This window comes from Bos javanicus, chromosome 29, assembly GCF_032452875.1.
Source record: "Bos javanicus breed banteng chromosome 29, ARS-OSU_banteng_1.0, whole genome shotgun sequence".
NCBI classification, from domain to species: Eukaryota; Metazoa; Chordata; class Mammalia; order Artiodactyla; family Bovidae; genus Bos; species Bos javanicus.
The window spans coordinates 16,464,190-16,486,028 of record NC_083896.1 but is presented as its reverse complement, the minus strand read 5'-3'; the positions used below and the strand labels follow the sequence as shown (position 1 = coordinate 16,486,028).

At 43.0% G+C, this 21,839-nt stretch overlaps 1 long non-coding RNA gene across 2 annotated transcripts in view; it reads right to left on the bottom strand.

Annotated features, from left to right (window-relative positions):
• Positions 1-1,999: 1,999 nt before the first annotated feature.
• The window catches only part of LOC133241077 (uncharacterized), a 38,342-nt gene continuing 18,502 nt past the window's right edge, over positions 2,000-21,839 (bottom strand). For both annotated transcript variants that reach the window (XR_009734512.1, XR_009734511.1), the window contains exons 3-4: positions 2,397-2,441; positions 2,000-2,306 (exon numbers count right to left, since the gene is read on the bottom strand). This is a non-coding gene — a long non-coding RNA (uncharacterized LOC133241077). The remainder of the gene's footprint in view (positions 2,307-2,396; positions 2,442-21,839) is intronic.

The window sequence follows — 21,839 nt, the reverse complement described above, 5'->3', positions numbered from 1 at the left end:
AAGAATTGATGCTTTTGAACTGTGATATTGGAGAAGACTCTTGAGAGTCCCTTGGACTGCAAGGAGATCCAACCAGTCCATTCTGAAGGAGATCAGCCCTGGGATTTCTTTGGAAGGAATGATGCTAAAGCTGAAACTCCAGTACTTTGGCCACCTCATGCGAAGAGTTGACTCATTGGAAAAGACTCTGATGCTGGGAGGGATTGGGGGCAGGAGGAGAAGGGGACGACAGAGGATGAGATGGCTGGATGGCATCACTGACTCGATGGACATGAGTCTGAGTGAACTCCGGGAGTTGGTGATGGATAGGGAGGCCTCACGTGCTGCGATTCATGGGGTCCCAAAGAGTCGGACACGACTGAGCGACTGAACTGAACTCAACTGAACTGAGAACCAATGAACTAAATAATTATGCTTTAAACATTTTCAATAATATTTTTTTCTATATTTCTGCTACCAAAATAATACATACCTACTGTAGAATTTGGAAAAGATAGAAAGCCTCAAAAGAATATCTAAACCACCATCAATCTACATTTAGCATTTTACATGCTTTCATGTATCTTTATACTTAGAAATTTTAAATTGCTTCATGCTATTCATATGTTTGATAACTTGCCTTCTCTTAAAAGCTTTTATTATAGAATATTAGACACATGTGAAGAACTATAAGTAAGTTACATTATAAAGCATGATAATAAAATGAATTATGTTTAGAGATTCAAATATCACCATTATTGTTTAACCTGTCTTTATGCTTCTCCTCACTTCTCCCGACTTGGAATGAGGGTGTAAGGCTGGGAGCTAAAGCAGCCATGTGATGAGTATGAGGGAAAGGCTAAGAAAATTAATGAAAAATCTGACCTTGACCATCCTTGCACCCATCTATCTACAAGTTTATGCTTATGCCATTTTAAAATATGGTTATATGATTTGCTTAAATACTACATGGTTGATTTTCTGTGAACGAGACTGAATGTAGTACTGATTGGGATGGCATCTCTCACCCACTTATTCTCCAAACTAGACTCTTATATCCAGCAGTATCCAAAAAGTTAGTGAAGAAGTTCCACAAATAATCTTTTAAGACATGTTACACTTTAAAAAAATGTATGTATTTATATATTTGGCCATGTCACTTTTGGGATCCTTGCTCCCTGACTAGGGATCAAACACGTGACCCCTGCATTGGAAGCATGAAGAGCCTTTAACCACTAGACCACCAGGAAGTCCCCTCTATAAGTAGGTTTTTTAAATCAGGGTTCACATTTCTTAGTGAAGCTCCCATGATCTGGCCACTCCCTGTTTTCTTATCCTCATGAGAATCACTCTGCCTCTCATGAATTTGGTCACTGACTTGACCCTTTATAATTTCCAAGAAAATACTAAATTCTTTCCAATTTCATAGCTTTCAAGCATTCGATTTCATTTGCCTGGATCCCTTCTCCCCTGAGTAACTGTCCCATTCTAAACGAGCCCCACCTCTTTTAAGCAAATCACCAGGCTTGGAGTTCCACTAGAGGAAACTCCTTATCAATTTTGTTGACTGTATACCAAGCAGAGCCTAGCACAGCGCATAACAGATTATAATTGCTCAAAAGTATTCTGTTAGATGAGCGGGTGAACACATTATGTGCTAAGCAAGTGTCAGACAAAGCCTATCCTCAGTTCCTCTTTAATTTTCCAAGCCAGGTTTCTTCATCTTTGAGATGGGTAGATGATCCTTGTGTTTCAGCATGGTTTGAGAAATAAATATGATCATTGTGTTTAGGGGATAAATAGGTGCTTGAAATATGGCATATTTGACTCTGATAGGGGAGTCTTTATCCCCCAATTAAAAAATTTTCCTTCCAACTTCACACTTCAAAACTAACACTTGGTAGAATTGTTATTAGTGATAATTATAATCCATTCCAATACATGCTGAGCACTTGTTCATATGCCAGTATGTTATATGTATGACCTTATTTTTATGTCATAGGCCTCTGTTATTATCCCTTTGTTGCAGATGAAGAAACTGAGGCTGAGACTAAGGACAAGCTTCTCGGGGTGCCCGGCCGCTGCCTACAGATGGAAACCTACAATCAGGCTTCATCAGAAACTAGCCAGCAGAGAGCCTGATATTTACAGGACGTGTTCCCTGCTTTGCTTCATTTTGTTCTTTTCCTGAGAAAAAGGCAAAGCAGAATAAAATGAGGTGATACCATTTTTTTTTTTTTTTTTTAAAGAAAAGCAAGTTCCAAAGACTGCTCTGAGGTCAATACAGATTTTCATTCCAATCTTCTCTCCTCCTAGATCCACAGGCTCTGAAATGAAAATTGACACTCAAGCTGGTGACCCTAAGGCAGGATCCTCAACCAGAAAACAATGCCCAAGTCAGACCTGCGGCAGCGTACCTTCCAGGTCCAGAAAGCAGATTGATACGCATGACGGAGATTTACCTACAAGAATTGAAAGCAAAAGGCATTTGTTTTAACCTGAGCTCCTTATGTACTGGTTGGCCAAAAAGTCTGTTCAGGATTTTACAAAGCAACTTATGGCCAACCTGATCTTTCTGGCCACCTCAGTAGAAATGTACACATAGGAGGTGCTTAATAAACGTTGGCTGAAATGCATTTCATGGGTCTCATGATATAGTGAGATTTTATGATTTTAATATAATTTATTCTTTATGTCACACAATTTAATATAGTAACCCATACTCTTCAAAACTTGCCCTAACCTTGCCTTCCAGTTTCTTCTCTTAATAATCCAGCCCTGGCACATAGTTCTAACCACTTCTGGGTACTGTTTCCTAGATACGCCCTAGTGTTTAGTTGCTGTGTTTAGCTGCTCTGTGCCTTTGGACCTGCTCTGTACCTGCTTCCAAGAATTCCTGCACCCCAGTCTCACCTCTTTGCATAGATTTGGCCAACTCATCCAGTAGGTCTCTGTTACACAGGCTTTTCCCCCCTGAAGCCCATCTCAGGTAAGACAGATCCACACCAGTGAGCTTTCAAATCTTCCAGACATAATTACAGTAACATTTTCCATTTTGTGGCACAGTGTGGCCAGCAGATATTTAATAAAACATGGACTTTAGAGTTGGAAAGATGGGGCCACAAATTCCAACTCTACCACATTAAAGTCATGCATCCTGGTGATCTACCTAAATGTGAGCTTCTATTTCCTCTTTGGAAATGAGGGTGCTCTGAGCCGCCTGTTAGGGCTGTTGTGGGAATGGGAGGGGAGGACATTTATGATTCCCACCACAGATCTGGTTCATGGTCAGCAGTGCCTCATTCTGGTTACTCAGGCTCTCAGCTCAAAGTTCTCTCCTGAGAATGGCCCCATCTAATATCCCACTCCTCCATCCTACCCTCTTCTTTAAAGCTTTGGGCCCAGGTTGTCCAATTTCAAATTCCAGCTCTACTTCTGAGTGTGGGTAAAGTAACTTAATTCTGTTCTCTCATTTTCCTCACATGTAAACTGGGGCCAATAATAATAATGATGGACTCATAAGCATGTCACAGGGACCGAAAGCTCAGATGAGTACCCGATGATGAATACTCTGGTCGTTACTGTACTGTTCACTCCTGTGTCTCTGGGGTACACATTAGTGCCTGGCCCAGAGAGGAACTCATCTTGTATTTGTTGAATGAATGAATGCACATGCTCTGGTTCTTTTCTCCTTCCCTTGCCTCCTATCCTTGGTTCTTGGAATAGAATGTGGGCTCCCCTGGGGCAGGAAGAAGGTGCCATTGCTATTAGGTGGTCAACCGCCAGCTTAGGGTCTGGCACCGGCAGTTAGTCAGAATAGAAGGGGCATTGTCCACAACGTATTCCTGCTGCGTTCCCCTGGAAGTGAGTTCAATAGCATCAGCTGGCAGAATAGTCAGCACTCCGCCCACCACTCAGCAACCTCTTGCCACCACTTACTCAAGCTCACTTAACAGAGGGTGACCCAGGGATGCTAAGCGGCTTCCTCTCTGGCATGACAAGGACCTTGGCCATTGTCTCTCTTGACTGAGTACAAGACTTACTTATTCTGCTGGCAGATGCGTTTAGAGGATGCCCTGTTTGGCTGGCAGCAAGAGGACTCTTTTCTTTCTTTGTGGGTCTAATCCCTTGAATCAATATTTGTTCCCACCTCCCTCTGTTTACAGATGGAGACGGCTGGGCTGAAACGACATCTCCAAAGTAAGAGGACCAAAGTGGGCCACGAGGAGGGAGTGTGGGAAAGAGAAGGAAGGGCCCAGCCTGAGGGCCCTTCAACAGGTCAGGGGCTCTGCTTTCCAGTAAAACCAGTCACTTCCTTGGCGACTTCCCTTAAGCTCTTTGCAAGCTTCCCAAAAGAGGTGGTGCAGGAGGAGTGGAGGGGTGGCCAACTGCAGTTCAGTCTGACCAACAAAGAGAAGTAGGCCATGGCTGACTAACAGAGAGGCATTGACAGAGACCGGCCCTGGCACCAGGAGGCCACCCGGCTTGAATATTCTTTTCTTCCAAAACAAGAGGGCCTCCCAAAGCTTGGAGTCACACTGTCCACGTCTGGGTTTGTAAAGCACGTGTTTCTCTCGCACAGAGCCTGCGGCACCATCTCTTTGGCCCCCTCTCCCATCCCCTCCCTTCCTCACGACGGGACACAGACTATTTTTGTCGATTCATCAACACCGTCATCCCTGAGTTTGCCTCCTACTGCTAGATCTAGTATCTCCGCACAGCTGCCGGCAGAGTCTGACTCTGCTACCAGACAGATGCTGTTCCATCACACAAGTACTCTGGATGCCAACACGAGAGCTTCCCCCTAGTCCTCTGCTGGCTGATCACTTTTCAGGTCAGATGGGAGGGGAGAGACAGAGGGTGGGGAGAGAGGTGAAGAGAGAGGGGCAGACTCACCGATGGAGGAAGCCAAGGCAATATGAGACTGGAGAGCTCTGATTTTTATTTAAGATTTTTTTTTTTTTTGATGTGGACCATTTTAATAATCTTTATTGACTTTGTTACAACATTGCTTCTTTTTTATGTTTTGTTTTTTTTTTTTTTTTGCCAAGAGGAATGTGGAATCTTAGCTTCCTGACAAGGGATCAAATCCCATCTCCCTCATTGGAAGGTGAAGTCTTAACCGCTGGACCACTGGAGAAGGCCCCTGAATCTCCGACTTATAAACCAGATGTGATGGAAGGGTGCTTAAGAGACGACATACTCTACTTTCACTTGTGTGTCCTTGAAAATTGGTATGAAACCTGAGGCAGGAGAATGTCGATCAAAAAACCTCGCAGAGTAAAGGACATTCTCCTAAAAGCTAAAAGTCATTAAACATTCACTAACGTATATTAGTTTTCAGACATAACAGTTGAGATATGTGTGCTGTGCTCAGTCATGCCTGACTCTTGGTGACCCCATGGGCTGTAGCCCTCCAGGCTCCTTTGTCCATGGGATTTCCCAGGTAAGAATACTTTAGTGAGTTGCCATTTCCTTCTCCAGGGGATCTTCCCAACCCAGGGATGGAAACCTTGTCTCCTGTGCCTCTTGTGTTGGCAGGAGGCAGCTTTACCACTGTGCCACCTGGGAAGCCCAACTTATTTTACTTTTTAAATGCAATAGTTCAGATATTGGCTGCCTATTTCATACGTAATCATTTATTTGGCTTTTTTCTTGCACAACTGAACAGAAGTTGGTGTGCTTCAGCCTAAAATGTGTCCAGCTGAGGCCACAGTTTACTTTTGGGACAGACCTGATGTCCCCAACTCAGCTGTATTAAGGTAACAAGGCCAGTGGTACTTCCTGTAACTGTGACTTAGCTATCGTAACTGGCTTCACTGTTATTCTTGTCATAGATGAGGGAGGGGGCGTTGCTGTAGTCTGGGGGTCAGCATCGCCATGTCCACAGTGTCTATTTCATCAAGTGAATGCCCGCAGCACATGAAGCAGAAATGTCCTGCTTGCTAAAAAGTCAAAAGTCAAACAGTCCAGGGCCATCGGTGGTGGCTCAAAAATTGGGCTTTGTCAACAAAGGAGGGCTTGAATCCCATTTGCTGGTTCTGAAGCTCTTTCTATAGTGTCTGGGGTCCAGAAGACCAGGATACGCTTAAAGGTCAATGCCATAAATAGCACCATCATCAAGAGCTAAAGCCTGATCATGGGAGGAATAAGGAATCAGAATAAGAATGAGCCCTATTGTCAACTAGCACTGAAATTTATTGGCCCTGCAGGGGCCTGGCCAGTTTTAACACTTGGCAACTCTTTTGTCTGCCAGCTCACCAAAGCCACCCAGGCTGGGCTTCCGTCCTTTTGAGTACAACACAGTGCAGGTCACAGATTTCAGAGTCCCAGAGCCCTGGCCCAGGAATGGGCTTCCCGTCTTCCACATGAACTTGGGTACATTCATTACAACCTCTGAAATTTGATTTCACTTATCAAATGAGAATAGTACTGTTTACTTTATACTAACTCTTAAGAGGGTCACAGGGTTCAGATGGATACACATATAAAATTATTAGCACAATCTGACACATGATAAATCCTTTGACTGGTAGTTCTCAATGGAGGATGGCTTTGCTGCCCAGCGGACATCTGGCGACATCTGAGGAGTTTTCCCAATTATAGGACTGGGGGGAGTACATGCTACAGGCATCTAGTAGGTAAGTCAGGAATGTTGCTAAGTATCCTACAATCCATAGCCCCATAGAGTAAGGAACCATCTGTCTCAGGTGTCAACAGTGCCAAGGCTGAGAAACTCTGGTGAGATAGATAACAACCATTATGCACCAGGCATGTTCCTGTATGAATGGAATCTCTTTAAACTGTACAGGTTCCAAAATGTGGATGCTGACTTAAAAGGCTGATCACAATGACAACACCCACTCATTTACAAAGAGCTTTCACATACATACTACACTATTTCATTCGATCTTCAAAAGGACCTGTTTCTAAGTATTATTAATGTCAACTTATCCTCCAGGGGATCTTCCCGACCCAGGGACAGAACCCACATCTCTTGCATTGGCAGGCAGGTTCTTTACCACTAGCGCCACCTGGGAAGCCCTATTTTATAGGCTGTCACACTTAGGTTGAGACCTTGGATCACTCAGCTGGTAAACAACATCCCAAGTTTAGGATACAGTTCTCCTGTTCACTCGTGTACCATCACAGGCATCTGGCATATTTAGATAACATGGCTGCTCAGCTTTGAAGAGTTTGGGTAACGCATTCAGCTGTGAAAGGGGACATATCATACTAATCATTGGGGAGCAATCTTTGCAAGCACACGAAATGATGTGTACAGCAGGCACTCAAAAATCAGAGCTCCATCAGCGTCCCTGAGTCCTCTGGATGACTGGGCAGCATATAGTCCTCAGCCCCCATTTGTAAGCCAAGAGACCCCCAAGGCCAAGTCAGGCCTCAGGTGCTGTGTCAGGTCCCCCAGCAAAAGCCTGTGCAGGAGCGTCAGGCTCAGACAGTGGCCCAGGACCTGCTGTCCACAGTCACTTGGTTCAGCAAGTGATGCTGCCTGTTAGGTTCCGCCCTGTGCTGGTTAGCGAGTCCTTCTAGCGCCTGGTACCCCAGGGCTGATGCCTTGACAACCACACTACCACATTCTTATTACCTATCGGGCAGGTCACCTTTCTGATAGACAGCTTTGAAAATTATTCCCTAAATTTATTTTTAGTAGCAAAGACAGATCATAGTTCTGACATGCTCTGCTTGTTCTGACATGAAACAGCGTTCTTGTTTCTTTTTCTTGGAGACGCATAACTGCTGACTTTGGTTCACGTGGCATGTCACTATGGCATAGTGTTTATTTGCTCAGATCTTCCATAACATTTACATATGCCTTCATTCATTCATTCATTCACTCACCCTGCATGTGAATATCTACGGTGAACTTAGCACTCTGCTGTGCATTTACTGGATTGAAACAACACGCTTCTATTCAGTCCTTGGCCTTGAGGACTTCTCAGTCTAGTGGGTAAGGCAAGGGTGTAACGAGGATCCATTTTTAAAGTGGTCAGTGAAACAAAAGAGGTATGTATCGTACCTTGCAGGATGGAATTCAGAATTATTTGTGGATCTGTAGAGCAGGTTGCCTGGTTCACTCTGGATGGTGAAAGATGGGGTAACAGCAGAGGCTGAAGACTGGATTTTGTTGGAATATGCCATAATCTGTGTGCAGGGGATGGAAGAGAACTGTGCATCTACAACTGACAAAAGCTGATGAGACTCTGATCTGGAAGAAGGCCTGGATGCCTGAGTGACTCTTAATGACCTTGATGTGCCCTTGGTGAATGACATTTCAAAGGCACCACTGAGTATCCGAATGTATTAGCAAAAAGCTGTAGAAAAGGAATTGCTAACACTGCGTGGGGTAGGGGTGGAAGCAGTTCCCCAGAAGATGTGTTATTTCAACAGGGCAGAAAGTGTTTAGAAAGGCTCCCTGGTGGGGAAGGGAAGCGGGAGATTTCTGGGCAGAGCAAGAGTGAAGCCAACACTATTGAAAGATGACAGTGTTGTTGGATCAAAGCATGGGGGAGGGAGGGCGGAGGGATGAAGCTGGAGGGCGCTTTGGGGTCGTTCGCATGCTGGGCTAGCGGGGAGAGGTCCTACCTCTGCGGGGGACCTACTGGGTTGTGGCTGATTTATGCGGAGGCGTGATCTGGTAAGATCTACACTGTGCACGCATCTCCCTGGGAGCGGTACGGGGCTGTGGGAGGCTGGACTGTGAGCTCAGATCAGGGGGCAAAGGGACAAGTCAGGCAGCTGCTGCACCCACCCGAAAGAGACTGTGAGCCCTCCTCAGGCTTCACCCAACAGAACAGTCTCTACCTTTGCCCAAGCTGGTTACCTATGCTTCCCACCAGATGCCCCAGCACATATTCAGAGGGGAAAAAAAACAAAACAAAACAGGGAAAAGGCCAAGAATAAATGAAACAAAACTTAAGATGTGTTTCAATCCCAGAGGAAATCAACCCTGAATATTCACTGGAAGGGTTGATGCTGAAGCTGAAGCTCCAATACTTTAGCCACCTGATGCGAAGAGCTGACTCATTGGAAAAGACCCTGATGCTCAGAAAGATTGAAGGCTAATGGAGAAGGGGACAGCAGAGGATGAGATGGTTATGTAGCACCACCAACTCAATAGACATGAATCTGAGAAAACTCCGGAAAATAGTGAAGGACAGGAGAGCCTGGTGTGCTGCAGTCTGTGGGGTTACAAAGAATCAGACATAACTTAATGACTGAACAACAACAAAGATGTTTAAATACTCAAGTACCTAGTAGAATTTGTAGTCCCTATACTTCATGGTATACCTGCTTATTTAATTATACCTGCTTATTTATATGGTATACCTGCTTATTTATACCATACACCTGTTTATTTAACTTATAGGCAAGGTACATCATGTGAAATGCTGGGCTGGATGAAGCACAAGCTGAAATCAAGATTGCCGGAGGAACATTAATAATCTCAGATATGCAGACGACACCACCCTTATGATAGAAAGTGAAGAACTAAAAAGACTCTTGATGAAAGTGAAAGAGGAGAGTGAAAAAGCTGGTTTAAAACTCAGTATTCAAAAAACTAAAATCATAGGATCCGTCCCATGGTAAATAGATGGGGAAACAATGGAAAGACTGAGAGACTTTATTTTCTTGGGCTCCAAAATCACTGTAGATGGTGACTGCAGCCATGACCAACATAGACAGCATATTAAAAAGCAGAGACATTACTTTGCCAACAAAGGTCCATCTAGGCAAAGCTATGGTTTTTCCAGTGGTCATGTATGGATGTGAGAGTTGGACTATAAAGAAAGATGAGCACCGAAGAATTGATGCTTTTGAACTGTGGTGTTGGAGAAGACTCTTGAGAGTCCCTTGGATTGCAAGGAGATCAAACCAGTCCATCCTAAAGGAAATCAGTCCTAAATATTCATTGGAAGGACTGACGCTGAAGCCGAAGCTCCAATACTTTGGCCACCTAATGTGAAGAACTGACTCACTGGAATAAGACCCTGATGCTGGGAAAGAGTGAAGGCAGGAGTAGAAGCGGACGACAGAGGATGAGATGGCTGGATGACATCACTGACTCAATGGACGTAAGTTTGAGTAAACTCTCACAAAGAGTCGGACGTGACTGAACTGAACTGATACTTGATGGAATAAATGCACAAAGACATGAGAAACAAGCAAGTGGAGAGTGAGGGTGAGTGTCTCCTCAAAGGGGCTCTGAAAATATTTTTATCTTTCTGTGGTTCTAATATCACCCTCAGTCCCTGATGGGTGTGAAGCTGGGGTTAGTGATTGGACTTATCCTGTGGGTAAGAACCACCGCTCTCATGTGTGGAGTGGCTGTTATGGTTCATCATGCATGATGCTCAGGGTACCACATACACCATCTTAGTTCTTCCTTGTAACAACTACAAAGCAGACTTTATTGGTGAGGTTCAGACAGTTTAGGGATGTGCCCAAGGTCGCAGTCTAGCAAGTGTGAAATTGGGATTTGAACTCTAGTCCATGTGGGTCTAAAGCCTTCTGCATTAGTAAGTACACTACTGAAGACACCAGCTTCACCATTGTAGGATGAGAAATACATGCAAGTTGTGAATATTACCTCTCTTTGTGTATCATGAAGACCTAATTCAGAGTCTTTAAATATGGACATGGACAGAAAAACCTGATTTTGGGTAAGGAAGAAAATGGTAGGAAAGAGAAAAAGGAGTATAAAACATCTACCTCCAATTTTTGTTGTGGGGTGTAAGCTCATTACCCACTTTGGGTCTGGGATTTTTCTTCAATAAAATGAAATAAATCAATTAAATCACATGAAAGCTATATTCTGTCTCAGTAGTCCTGGGATTCTATGCCCCAAGCTGAACTCCTTATCGTGCAGTAGAAAGTAACATCATGAAGTGTGATGGTGCTGAGTGTTTTAAACTCATCTGAAGATAAAATAGGAAACACTGTGTTCAGTTTCAGAAGAGAATGGAAATGTAGTTTCCAGATTTAGCAAATAAACACTGAGGGTGTTCATTTAAATTAGAATTTCAGACAGGCAACACATATTTTCTTAGTATGACTATGTCCCGTGCAATATTTGGGATGTAATTATACTAAAAGTTTTTCATTATGTACCCAAACTTAAAACTTAACTGGGTGTCCTAAATTTTACCTGGCAAGCCTAAAATCTTGACAAAATAAAAGTAGGGGCATAGTTGATTAAAGTCAGAAGGAAAGGTTGAGGAAAGTATGGAGGAGCAGGCTTTCTCATCTCACAAAGCAGCAAATACCTCTCAGTGCAGTTCAGTTCAGTCACTCATGTTCATCGAGTCGGTGATGCCATCCAGCCATCTGATCCTGTGTCGTCCCCTTCTCCTCCTGCCCCCAATCCCTCCCAGCATCAGGGTCTTTTCCAGTGAGTCAACTCTTCACATGAGGTGGCCAAAGTACTGAAGTTTCAGCTTCAGTATCAGTCCTTCCAAAGAACACCCAGGGCTGATCTCCTTTAGAATAGACTGGTTGGATCTCCTTGCAGTCCAAGGGACTCGCAAGAGTCTTCTCCAACACCACAGTTCAAAAGCATCAATTCTTCAGTACTCAGCTTTCTTCACAGTCCAACTCTCACATCCATACATGACCACTGGAAAAACCATAGCCTTGACTAGACAGACCTTTGTTGGCAAAGTAATGTCTCTGCTTTTCAATATGCTGTCTAGATTGGTCATAACTTTCCTTCCAAGGAGTAAGCGTCTTTTAATCTCATGGCTGCAGTCACCATCTCCAGTGATTTTAGAGTCCAGAAAAATAAAGTCTGACACTGTTTCCACATCTATTTCCCATGAAGTGATGGGACCAGATGCCATGATCTTAGTTTTCCGAATGTTGAGCTTGAAGCCAACTGTTTCACTCTCCTCTTTCACTTTCATCAAGAGGTTTTTTAGTTCCTCTTCACTTTCTGCCATAAGGGTGGTGTCATCTGCATATCTGAGGTTGTTGATATTTCTCCCAGCAATCTTGATTCCAGCTTGTGTTTCTTCCAGCCCAGCGTTTCTCATGATGTACTCTGCATAGAAGTTAAATAAGCAGGGTGACAATGTATAGCCTTGATGTACTCATTTTCCTATTTGTAACCAGTCTGTTGTTCCATGTCCAGTTCTAACTGTTGCTTCCTGAACTGCATATAGGTTTCTGAAGAGTCAGGTCAGGTGGTCTGGTATTCCCATCTCTTGAAGAATTTTCCACAGTTGATTGTGATCGACACAGTCAAAGGCTTTGGCATAGTCAATAAAGCAGAAATAGATGTTTTTCTGGAACTCTTTTGCTTTTTTGATGATCCAGCGGATGTTGGCAATTTGATCTCTGGTTCCTCTGCCTTTTCTAAAACCAGCTTGAACATCAGGAAGTTCACGGTTCACATATTGCTGAAGCCTGGCTTGGAGAATTTGGAGCATTACTTTACTAGCGTGTGAGATGAGTGCAATTGTGAAGTAGTTTGAGCATTCTTTGGCATTGCCTTTCTTTGGGATTAGAATGAAAACTGACCTTTTCCAGTCCTGTGGCCACTGCTGAGTTTCCCCAATTTGCTGGCATATTGAGTGCAGCACTTTCACAGCATCATCTTTCAGGATTTGAAATAGCTCAACTGGAATTCCATCATCTCCACTAGCCTTGTTCATAGTGATGCTTTCTAGGGCCCACTTGACTTCACATTCCAGGATGTCTGGCTCTAGGTGAGTGATCACACGCTCATGATTATCTGGGTTGTGAAGCTCTTTTTTTTACAGTTCTTCTGTGTATTTTTGCCACCTCTTCTTAATATCTTCTGCTTCTGTTTGGTCCATACCATTTCTGTCCTTAATCGAGCCCATATTTGCATGAAATGTTCCCTTGGTATTTCTAATTTTCTTGAAGAGATCTTTAGTCTTTCCCATTCTGTTGTTTTCCTCTATTTCTTTGCATTGATCGCTGAGGAAGGCTTTCTTATCTCTCCTTGCTAATCTTTGAAACTCTGCATTCAGATGCTTATATCTTTCCTTTTCTCCTTTGCTTTTCGCTTCTCTTCTTTTCACAGCTATTTGTAAGGCCTCCCCAGACAGCCATTTTGTTTTTTTGCATTTCTTTTCATTTGGTATAAAACTATTAAAAATCAGATTTATTAACCCAAAAGATGCACAAATATCTACCATTGCTTTGCCACATGTGGCAAATATATTTCCATGTTTTCTAGTATATAATATAGTAAACTTCTGATGAATAAGCATGGCTCACTTAATTTAAAACAAATATTTAGGGAGAGGCACTCCTCTAGCATGCCTTTAATTATGAGTTGCTATACATTTCCCTTAAAACATACTTGCAAATGAATCAGGCTTTCATAAGCAGAAATTGGAGTAACAAGTGGAGCAAAGTTTAGTTAAATTGCCATGGGCTTGATTGGTCTACCTTAGAAATACATGGATTTTCACTGGACACTCTCATTCATTCAGAAAGAAGGCACACAAGTTCAGTTGAGGCTATTAGAAAAAGTCAAGTATTAAGAAGTCGTTTGAAGTCAAGGCCTGATTTCGTGTGGGTGTGTGTATGCGTGTGCACACACACGCATGTGAGTGACACACAGGATGTCTAAGAGGCAGATGGTTTGGACTATAAAAAAGTTGCTGATTCCAAAGTGAAGTTGCATTAGGAGAGTTCTTGTTAAGCACTATAAAGATATACAGCTGTAGCTTGTGACTCATGGTGTTTCTTCCCAAAACATTACTGATGAATCCTGCAGCCCACAAACCCCAAGTCACCTTACTTCAGACCGATCTTTATCATCCTTAAACTCTCCTGCCATCACCAGCTGATTGGAGGTCCCTTATATGAACTTTACAATGTACTCAAGTATACCATATTTCAAAGGGCATTAAAGATCCTTGCCAAGCTTGCTGATTTCCCAGGACAAAGTTCAGTATATAAACTGCATTCCTGGGCCATACTCATGGAAGCTCTGAAGGGACACCCATAGCAACCACTCTCAGCCAGATCTTCTCACTTTGCCCTGATATGGAACGAACCTTCCTTTACAGCCTGGCCCAAAGGCCACTTCTTCCAGAAAGACCTTCTGTTTCCCCCAACATCAAGAGCTAATATTTCCTTCTCAACTCCTCCAGAGTTATTTTGAAGAATAAATAAGATGATGGTGGAAGCTTATTAAGGAACAGATAATTTATAACATGCAGAAGGAAAAAGCCAAGGCCAATCTGGTTCCAGAGTAAAAGATAAGAACTTTAAAAATAACAACAAAACAGCAACAGCTACTACGCCCATGATTTTCATCTTTACTGAGTATCTATTATAAGAATATTAAGGGTTTTACAATTTTCTTCTCAATTTAATTCTCACCATGGGATGGGGGATTGTTATCACTCACTTCAAAATGAAGAAAATAAGGTCCAGAGGAGTTCATATCCAAAATAAATAGTGAACTTGTATAACTCAATGGCAAAACCCCCAAACAATCCAATTTAAAAAATGGGCAGAGGAACTGAACAAACATTTTTTCCAAAGAAGACATGCAGATGGCCAACAGGCACATGAAAAGATGTTCAACATCATTAGTCATCAGGGAAATGCAAATAAAAACACAGTGAGTTTCACCTCACACCTGTTGGAATGGTTATCATCAAAAGGATAAGAAGGAACAAGTGTTGGCAACGATGTGGAGAAAAGAAAACTCTTGTGCTCTGTTGAGGAGGAATGTAAATTGATGCAGCCTCTATGGAAAATGGTATGGAGGTTTTTCAAAAATTTAAACATAGGATTGCCACATAATCAAGCAGTTTCACCCTGGGTATTCATCTGAAGGAAATGAAACACTATCCGAAAAATCTGTACCCCTATATTCATTGCAACGCTATTCATAATAGCCAAGATAGGGAAACAAGCCAAGTGTCCATTGATAACTGACTGGATAAAGAAAATGTGATATATATATATATATATATATGTATGTATGTATGTATACACATATATGCATTTGTATACATACAGTACACACACAATGGAACATTATTCAACCATAAAATAGAATGAAATCTTGCCATTTGCAACAACATGGACAAATCTTGAGGATATTATGATGAATGTAATAATAATTGTAATTTGTCTTTCATATAGAGAAAGACAAATATCATATGGTCATATTTATATGTGGAATTTTCTTTTAAAAGGCACCAAGTTATAGAGGACAGCATATTTGTGGCTCAGCGGTAAAACATCTGCCTGCCAGTGCAGGAGACTTAGGAGATGAGGGCTCAATCCTTGGGTCAGGAAGATCCCCTGGAGGAGGAAATAGCAACCTATCCCAGTAATCTTGCTTGGAGAATCCCATGGACAGAGGAGCCTGGCGGGCTATAGTCCATGGGCTCACAAAGAGTCAGACATGACTGAGCACACACACATGTCAATTATATCTCAATACAACATTTAAAGAAAGAAGAAGGCACAGACAGCTTAAGTAAGCAGACTAGCATCACAGAACAAAGAAGCTACAAAGCTATCATTCAAGCCCATCTTTCAATAGGAAGATGATAATATAGACCAGCCCATGGAATTGCCTCTCTGAGATCTAGTAAGAAGGATACAGGAGAAACGGACACAAAGTAGCAGAAGTTGGTTAGTTAGTTCAGTTGCTCAGTCGTGTCTGACTCTTTGCGACCCCATGGACTGCAGCACGTCAGGCCTCCCTGTCCATCACCATCTCCTGGAGCTTGCTCAAACTCATGTCCACTGAGTCAGTGATGCCATCCAACCATCTCATCCTGCGTCATCCCCTTCCCCTCCTGCCTTCAATCTCTCCCAGCATCAGGGTCTTTTCCAATGAGTCCGTTCTTTGCATCAGGTGGCCAAAGTATTGGACTTTCAAACAAGTACTGACAATTTTGAGTGTAGTTGACATTAGCTATTTTAAATCCCATGCCTAGAATCCACTTTTAGGAGGCCATGCCTCCTCCCAGAATGTTGAAGCACACATGAACATGTATTGAATGAGGAGTGCCCACAGAACAGAATGCCCTGTTACTATACCACCACAGTGGCAAAGAAAAGAAGGGAGTGGGGGGCTGTCAGCCAACACAGAGCCTGGGGTTCCACGGCCCCGAGCAGCAGCTGAGCAGCCATGAACCTTGCGATGCAACCCAGCCTCTTGCCTGGACCATACAAGCCAGGTGGTACATGAAGCTGATCAGATACACTTTCCGGTGTCTGCTACTGTGGGGCCCCAGGGAGACAGTGGTCGTCTGAAATGGCTTCTGATTGCAGGGAGGGGCTTTAAGAGCAGGTAACAACTTCTGAAGCGCTTGACAGGCATGAGATGCTCTCTGTGTGTGTGCTTAATCGCTCAGTTGTGGCCAACTCTTTGTGACCCTCTGGACTGCAGCCTACCAGGCTCCTCTGTCCATGCAATTCTCCAGGCAAGAATACTGGAATGGGTTGCCGTTCCCTTCTCCAGGGGATCTTCCCAACCCAGGGATTGAACCCAGGTCTCCTGCACTGCTGGCGGATTCTTTACTGTCTGAGCCACCTGAGAAGCCCAGAGACGCATTTCTATGGGCTAGTCTACTAGTGCACAGCACAGCTTCATACCGAAACTGACCTGGTTTAAATTATACCTTGCAGCTTTTTTTCCCCTGTGATTCTGGGCTTGTAACTTCACCTTTTTGTGCCGTATTCACCTCACTTTGAGGTGAGGAATAATCATGCCCATCTTGTGATGAGAATTAAACGAGAGAAAAATGGCAGACCCCGTGACATACCCATGATAGGTAATAAATGGTGGAAATGGTGGTAGTAGTTGCTGCTGCTTTATTGTTACTTGTATAATGCTTAAGTCTTTTGCACTGAAACCAGACAGGCCTTGGCTTTTTGTTTCTGAATCCAAATCAGACTTGCCAAGTCACAGCACTGGCCTAGCAACACTGAACAAGTTGCTTCCCGGCTGGACCTGAGGGCGCCTCGAGCTTCGGGTTTGTCTGCTGTGAGTGTGGCTCCCTCGCTTCTTCCCTCTGGCCCCGTTCTCCTCCTCCCTCCCCTCTGCTTTTTTTAACCTTGTCTTTTCTTTTCCCTTTTTGGTTCCTCTGGAATTCCTGGTTCCTGTTGCCATGGCTTTTGTTTAACTGATTTTCTTGCCTGTAGTGAGAGGTCTTATTCCTGCCTCCTTCCTTCCTATCTTCCTTCACACAGCATATTCTCTACTGCACCAAATACCATAAATATAGAAGAGGAGGGACTATTTCCCAGGGACCTGACGACACCCCCAGGAAAAAATTATGCTTGAATCTATAATATGGGATAGACTTTATTAAATGTCGTTCTTAATGTGTTTATTCACTCAGGAAACAGTGTTTCCATCCCTTCTAATTACCAAGCACTGTGCTTGGCACAGATACAATTCTATGGGAACTTAAGAAGGGCCTAATTGATTCTGCCTAGCCTGTGGCTGCCGAAAGGGCAAGACTAGCAAAAATAGAACCCTTACCAAAGACAAATGTTAGGCTGTTACAAGAAAGTCTTACTCCTTTACATTTTGCTTTATATTGGCCAATAAAATAGGAATTTCTGCTGGTACTTCTGCTCTTGTAGAAAAGTATCTTCTCTCCAGTCTGTTATGGTAGCCATGTCCATAGGTGCCATCTCATCACTCACACACTGAGACACGTGCTTGTATATCATTTCTCCTCTCTCTTCTCTGTATTCCCCCTATGACTGATTCTTTCCTTTTCCTTCTCTTTTTTTCTTTCTCAGCCGTGAGTTTCAGCTTTATCTGGGGACTTTCCGGAGGATTATAACCCAGGAGACAGCTTCTCGGAAAACTCCGAAGAATCTCTCCTCTCCTTCTTCCTTTTCTCCTCTGTTTAACTCCCTTTATTCACTTTGGCAGCTTTAGTTTTTCATGAGTGGCGCTCAAAACTCAAAATGCTCACCACCTTCAAAGTGCTCAGCAGTGACATTTTGATCGTGAGGTATTTTCAACAGCAACATATTTAATATTGGATGTGCGGTCTATGAATTAGTATTAGGTCACTCTTTTCATGGAGTATCATGGAGACTCACTTTGTTCAGACCTTTGCTTAACCGCATCTCCGCAGACAGGCCCTCCCTCAAACAGCACACTACCCTCCCACCCTACCTCAATCTTCCTTGCTGCCTTTACAACTTGTTAAGTGATTCACTTCTTGTGTGTCTCCTTTAGGACCTGTTAGGCTCCCTGAGGTCAACAGCTTTGTCTTCTCTGCTAGACATCTGGCAGACAGTCAATAAACATTTCTTGATTGATTGCATTATATATAATATTTAATAACATGAAATTTCTCCTTATATTAAATGAAATGGTAGAAAATTACACTGTATCATCATGTCAATTGAATGAAATACACAGCAGAGAAAAACTATGGAAAGAAAGGATTCACGTTCATGGTGCTTATCTCTGGGTGTTCATATTTTCCTTAGATTGAGGTATGCGTGTGTGTGTGTGTGTGTGTGTGTGTGTGTATACATAAATCTGAATTGCCCTGATATCTTCCAGTGAGAACATATTTTAAAGAATTTTATTGGAGGATAATTGCTTTACAGTTCTGTGCCGGTTTCCGCTACACAACAGCATGAGTCAGCTATAAGCATACATATATCCCCTCTCTTTTGAGTCTACCCACCAGCCCATCCCTCCCATGGAGGTCATCACAGAGCACCAAGCTGAGTCCCCTGGGCTGCATAGCAGCTTCCCACTAGCTGCCTATTGTACACACTGTTGTGTATATACATCAATGCTATATTCTCAGATCGTCCCACCCGCTCCTTTTTTTTTTTTAATAGTTTCTTTTAAATAAGAGTGAATGCAAAGATTTTGTGGCTGGGACAGATTGAGCACTGTGAAAGCAACTGAGGGATCAGTGCATGGCTGGGAAGACCGTCCAGATCTAGCTGACTCATTGCCCTGACCCACAGCGGATGATTCCTTTGATTGCCAGCGATACGTTTAAAGTGAATGTTTTGATGACATAAGTGAAAATGAAGAAGTAGAATCAACAGGCTCAAGATGGTTTGAGGGGTGTTAGGGTTGAAACATGAAAGAAAGTGAGGGTTTGGCAGAGCCCTTGTTTCGGTGGTGCCAAACCCGAGATGATCCAAAACTGCTTCCAGATGTGGATGAAACCTCAAGCAGAGGTTGTGCACAGGCCACTCATGCAGTCCTAATGCTTCCCAGCCCCAGGACAGGCTGAGATGGAAGATAACTCCTCTGGCAGAGCTGAGAAAGGGAGGCTTTCTGGAGGAGGGTTTAATTTCTCCTTGAGCCTTTTCTTTGCTGCTATTTAGCGTTATCCCCTACCCACAGACTCAGCTTTCTTCTTCTCTGAGCACACCTTGCTTCAGAAGAGTATGTCCAAACTCAGCCAGCAGAAGTTCAAACAAGTCTCGCTCTCTGAATTTTCATCCATTCATTTAGCCAGTGTTTATGGAGCGTCTGCAGTGTTTCAAGCACTGGACTGGACTCCGGGAGATATAGGCATGAATAAACCAGATAAAAATCCTTGCCCTGGTGAAGCAGACATTAGAGTAGTGGGCTGGTCGTGTTGTCGTGAGTGCTTGGCCAAGCCCCAGTGTTCTGTTATTGCTTTTGGAAAAAATGTCTGGATTAGCTTTTCATTTTTACAATGGGACGGTTGCCTCAGTTTCTGAATTAGCGCTAGTTCCTGGAAGGAGCTGGAACCAGTCTTGGAAAATAACTTTGGCCATGACCTCGACCTTGCCCCTATGGGATTATCTCCTGAAGAATCTGGTGATTTGCTGCCCCTTGATCCCTAAGAGCCATGGAGAGTTTGACCTTGAACCAAATGTTTAACCAGAACAACCACTCTGTTAGCTGTTCATCCTAATAAATAATAATAGCTATCATTTATTGATCACTCACTCACCATCGACTGGAAATGTGCCAAGATTTTTCTTTCATCATCTCATTTAACAGTCACAATCCCTGTGAGGTTTCTGCTTTCAGTATAGCCAAGTAAACTTCTACCAGATCCCACCCTTCTATAGATAACATCTGTAAACTGTGAGCTAAACACAAAACAAAGATGGAAATCAAAACAATGATGTGCAGGCACTAGAAAGTGAAAAAATAGCAGGCAGATTCTGGAGGAAATAAAAACTTTGGAAGAAGCATGTAGCCTGTGGTTGCTGAGTGGGAAAACTATAATACAAAACCCCTAGTCTTTCCAGCGAAGAGCGAAGTAACAGAGTTCAGGGTGGCCACAGCCCCTGAAAAGTGAGAGAGACAGAGCCAAAGTGTGTTTATAAACCCTGTACAATCCCCCACTTATTCCTATATGTGTGGGTCAAGGTGAAAGTAGCTTGCACTTAAAATTTAAAGAATGCACATCTACTACAAGTGTGCAGCTTTGCAGTGTGAGTCTAACCAAGTGCGATGGTTAGCTTAATGCGTCAGCTAGGCAGTCTGCAGTTTCTTTGTTGCTGTTATTCAGTCACAAAGTCCTGCCTGACTCTTTGCAACCCCATGAACTGCAGCATACCAGGCTCCCCTGTCCTTCACTATCTCCTGGAATATGCTCAGATTCATGTCCATTGAGTCAGTGATGCCATCTAACCATCTCATCCATCCACCTCCTCCTTTTGCCTTCAGTCTTTCCCAGCATCAGGGTCTTTTCCAATGAGTTAGCTCTTTGCATCAGGTGGCCAAAGTATTGCAGCTTCAACTCTAGCATCAGTCCTTCCAATGTTATCCAGGTTTGATTTCCTTTAGGATTGACTGGTTTGATCTCCTTGCGGTCCAGTTACTCAATCTAATACTAATCTAGTGAAGGTTTGCCGACATGGTTAATATCTACAATAGGTCGACTTTAGTGAAAGGGGATTACACTCGGCAGTGCAGGTGGGCCTCATCCAATAAGCTGAAGGTCTTCAGAGCAAACACTGAGGTTTTCTGGAGACGATTTCAGTCTCAAGACTGCACATCAAATCCCATCTGAGTTTCTAGCCTGTAGCCGACAGATTCCAGGTTTGCCAGCTCTGTAATTTTGTGACCTAATTCCCTGAAATACACCTCTTTTATCATAATCATACATATTGGTTCTGTTTCTTGGGAGAATCCTGACTCAGGCACCAAGTTAATTGCTAAAACAAAAAGATCAACACTCTTCAGAACTGTAACTGAATCTAGAGGTTCCAGAATACAATGATCAGGATAAAATCCCAAGTAACTTAATATACCAAGAACCATAAAATTGTAACCCAGTTGCAAGAAGAAAGACAACATGCTAAGATTGACTCTAAGAAGACCCAAGGGTTGGAATTAGCAGACAAGGGTTTTAAAGAAGCGGTTTTAGCTGTGGTCAGTGAAGTGAAGGAAGATATGGTTGTGGTGAGTGAAAAGACACACAATTTCAAAAAAGAAGGAAAACAAATCTAATAATCAAATGGAAATGATCAAACTGTAAAATAGAATATGTGAAATAAAAATTCTCTGGGTGGACATAATAGGATGGAGAGGATGAGGGAAAGAGTTTAGATATTACTGAACTGAGAGTAGAAAGGAAAAAAAAAATTAATAAAAATGAAAGGAGACTCAAAGGAACTAGGGCAGTAACGAAAGGTTTCCTTCTGAATATCCAGGAGGAGAAAGATAGAATCGGGCAGAAAAATTACTTCAAGATACAGTGCTTGTTGGGATGGTTAATACTATGTGTCAACTAGACTGAATCAACACATCGCTGGAAAACAGGGATCCCCAACCTCCAAGATCTAATACTTGATGATCTGAGATAGAACTGATATAAAAATATTATAAATAAAGTGTAAAATAAATAAAATGT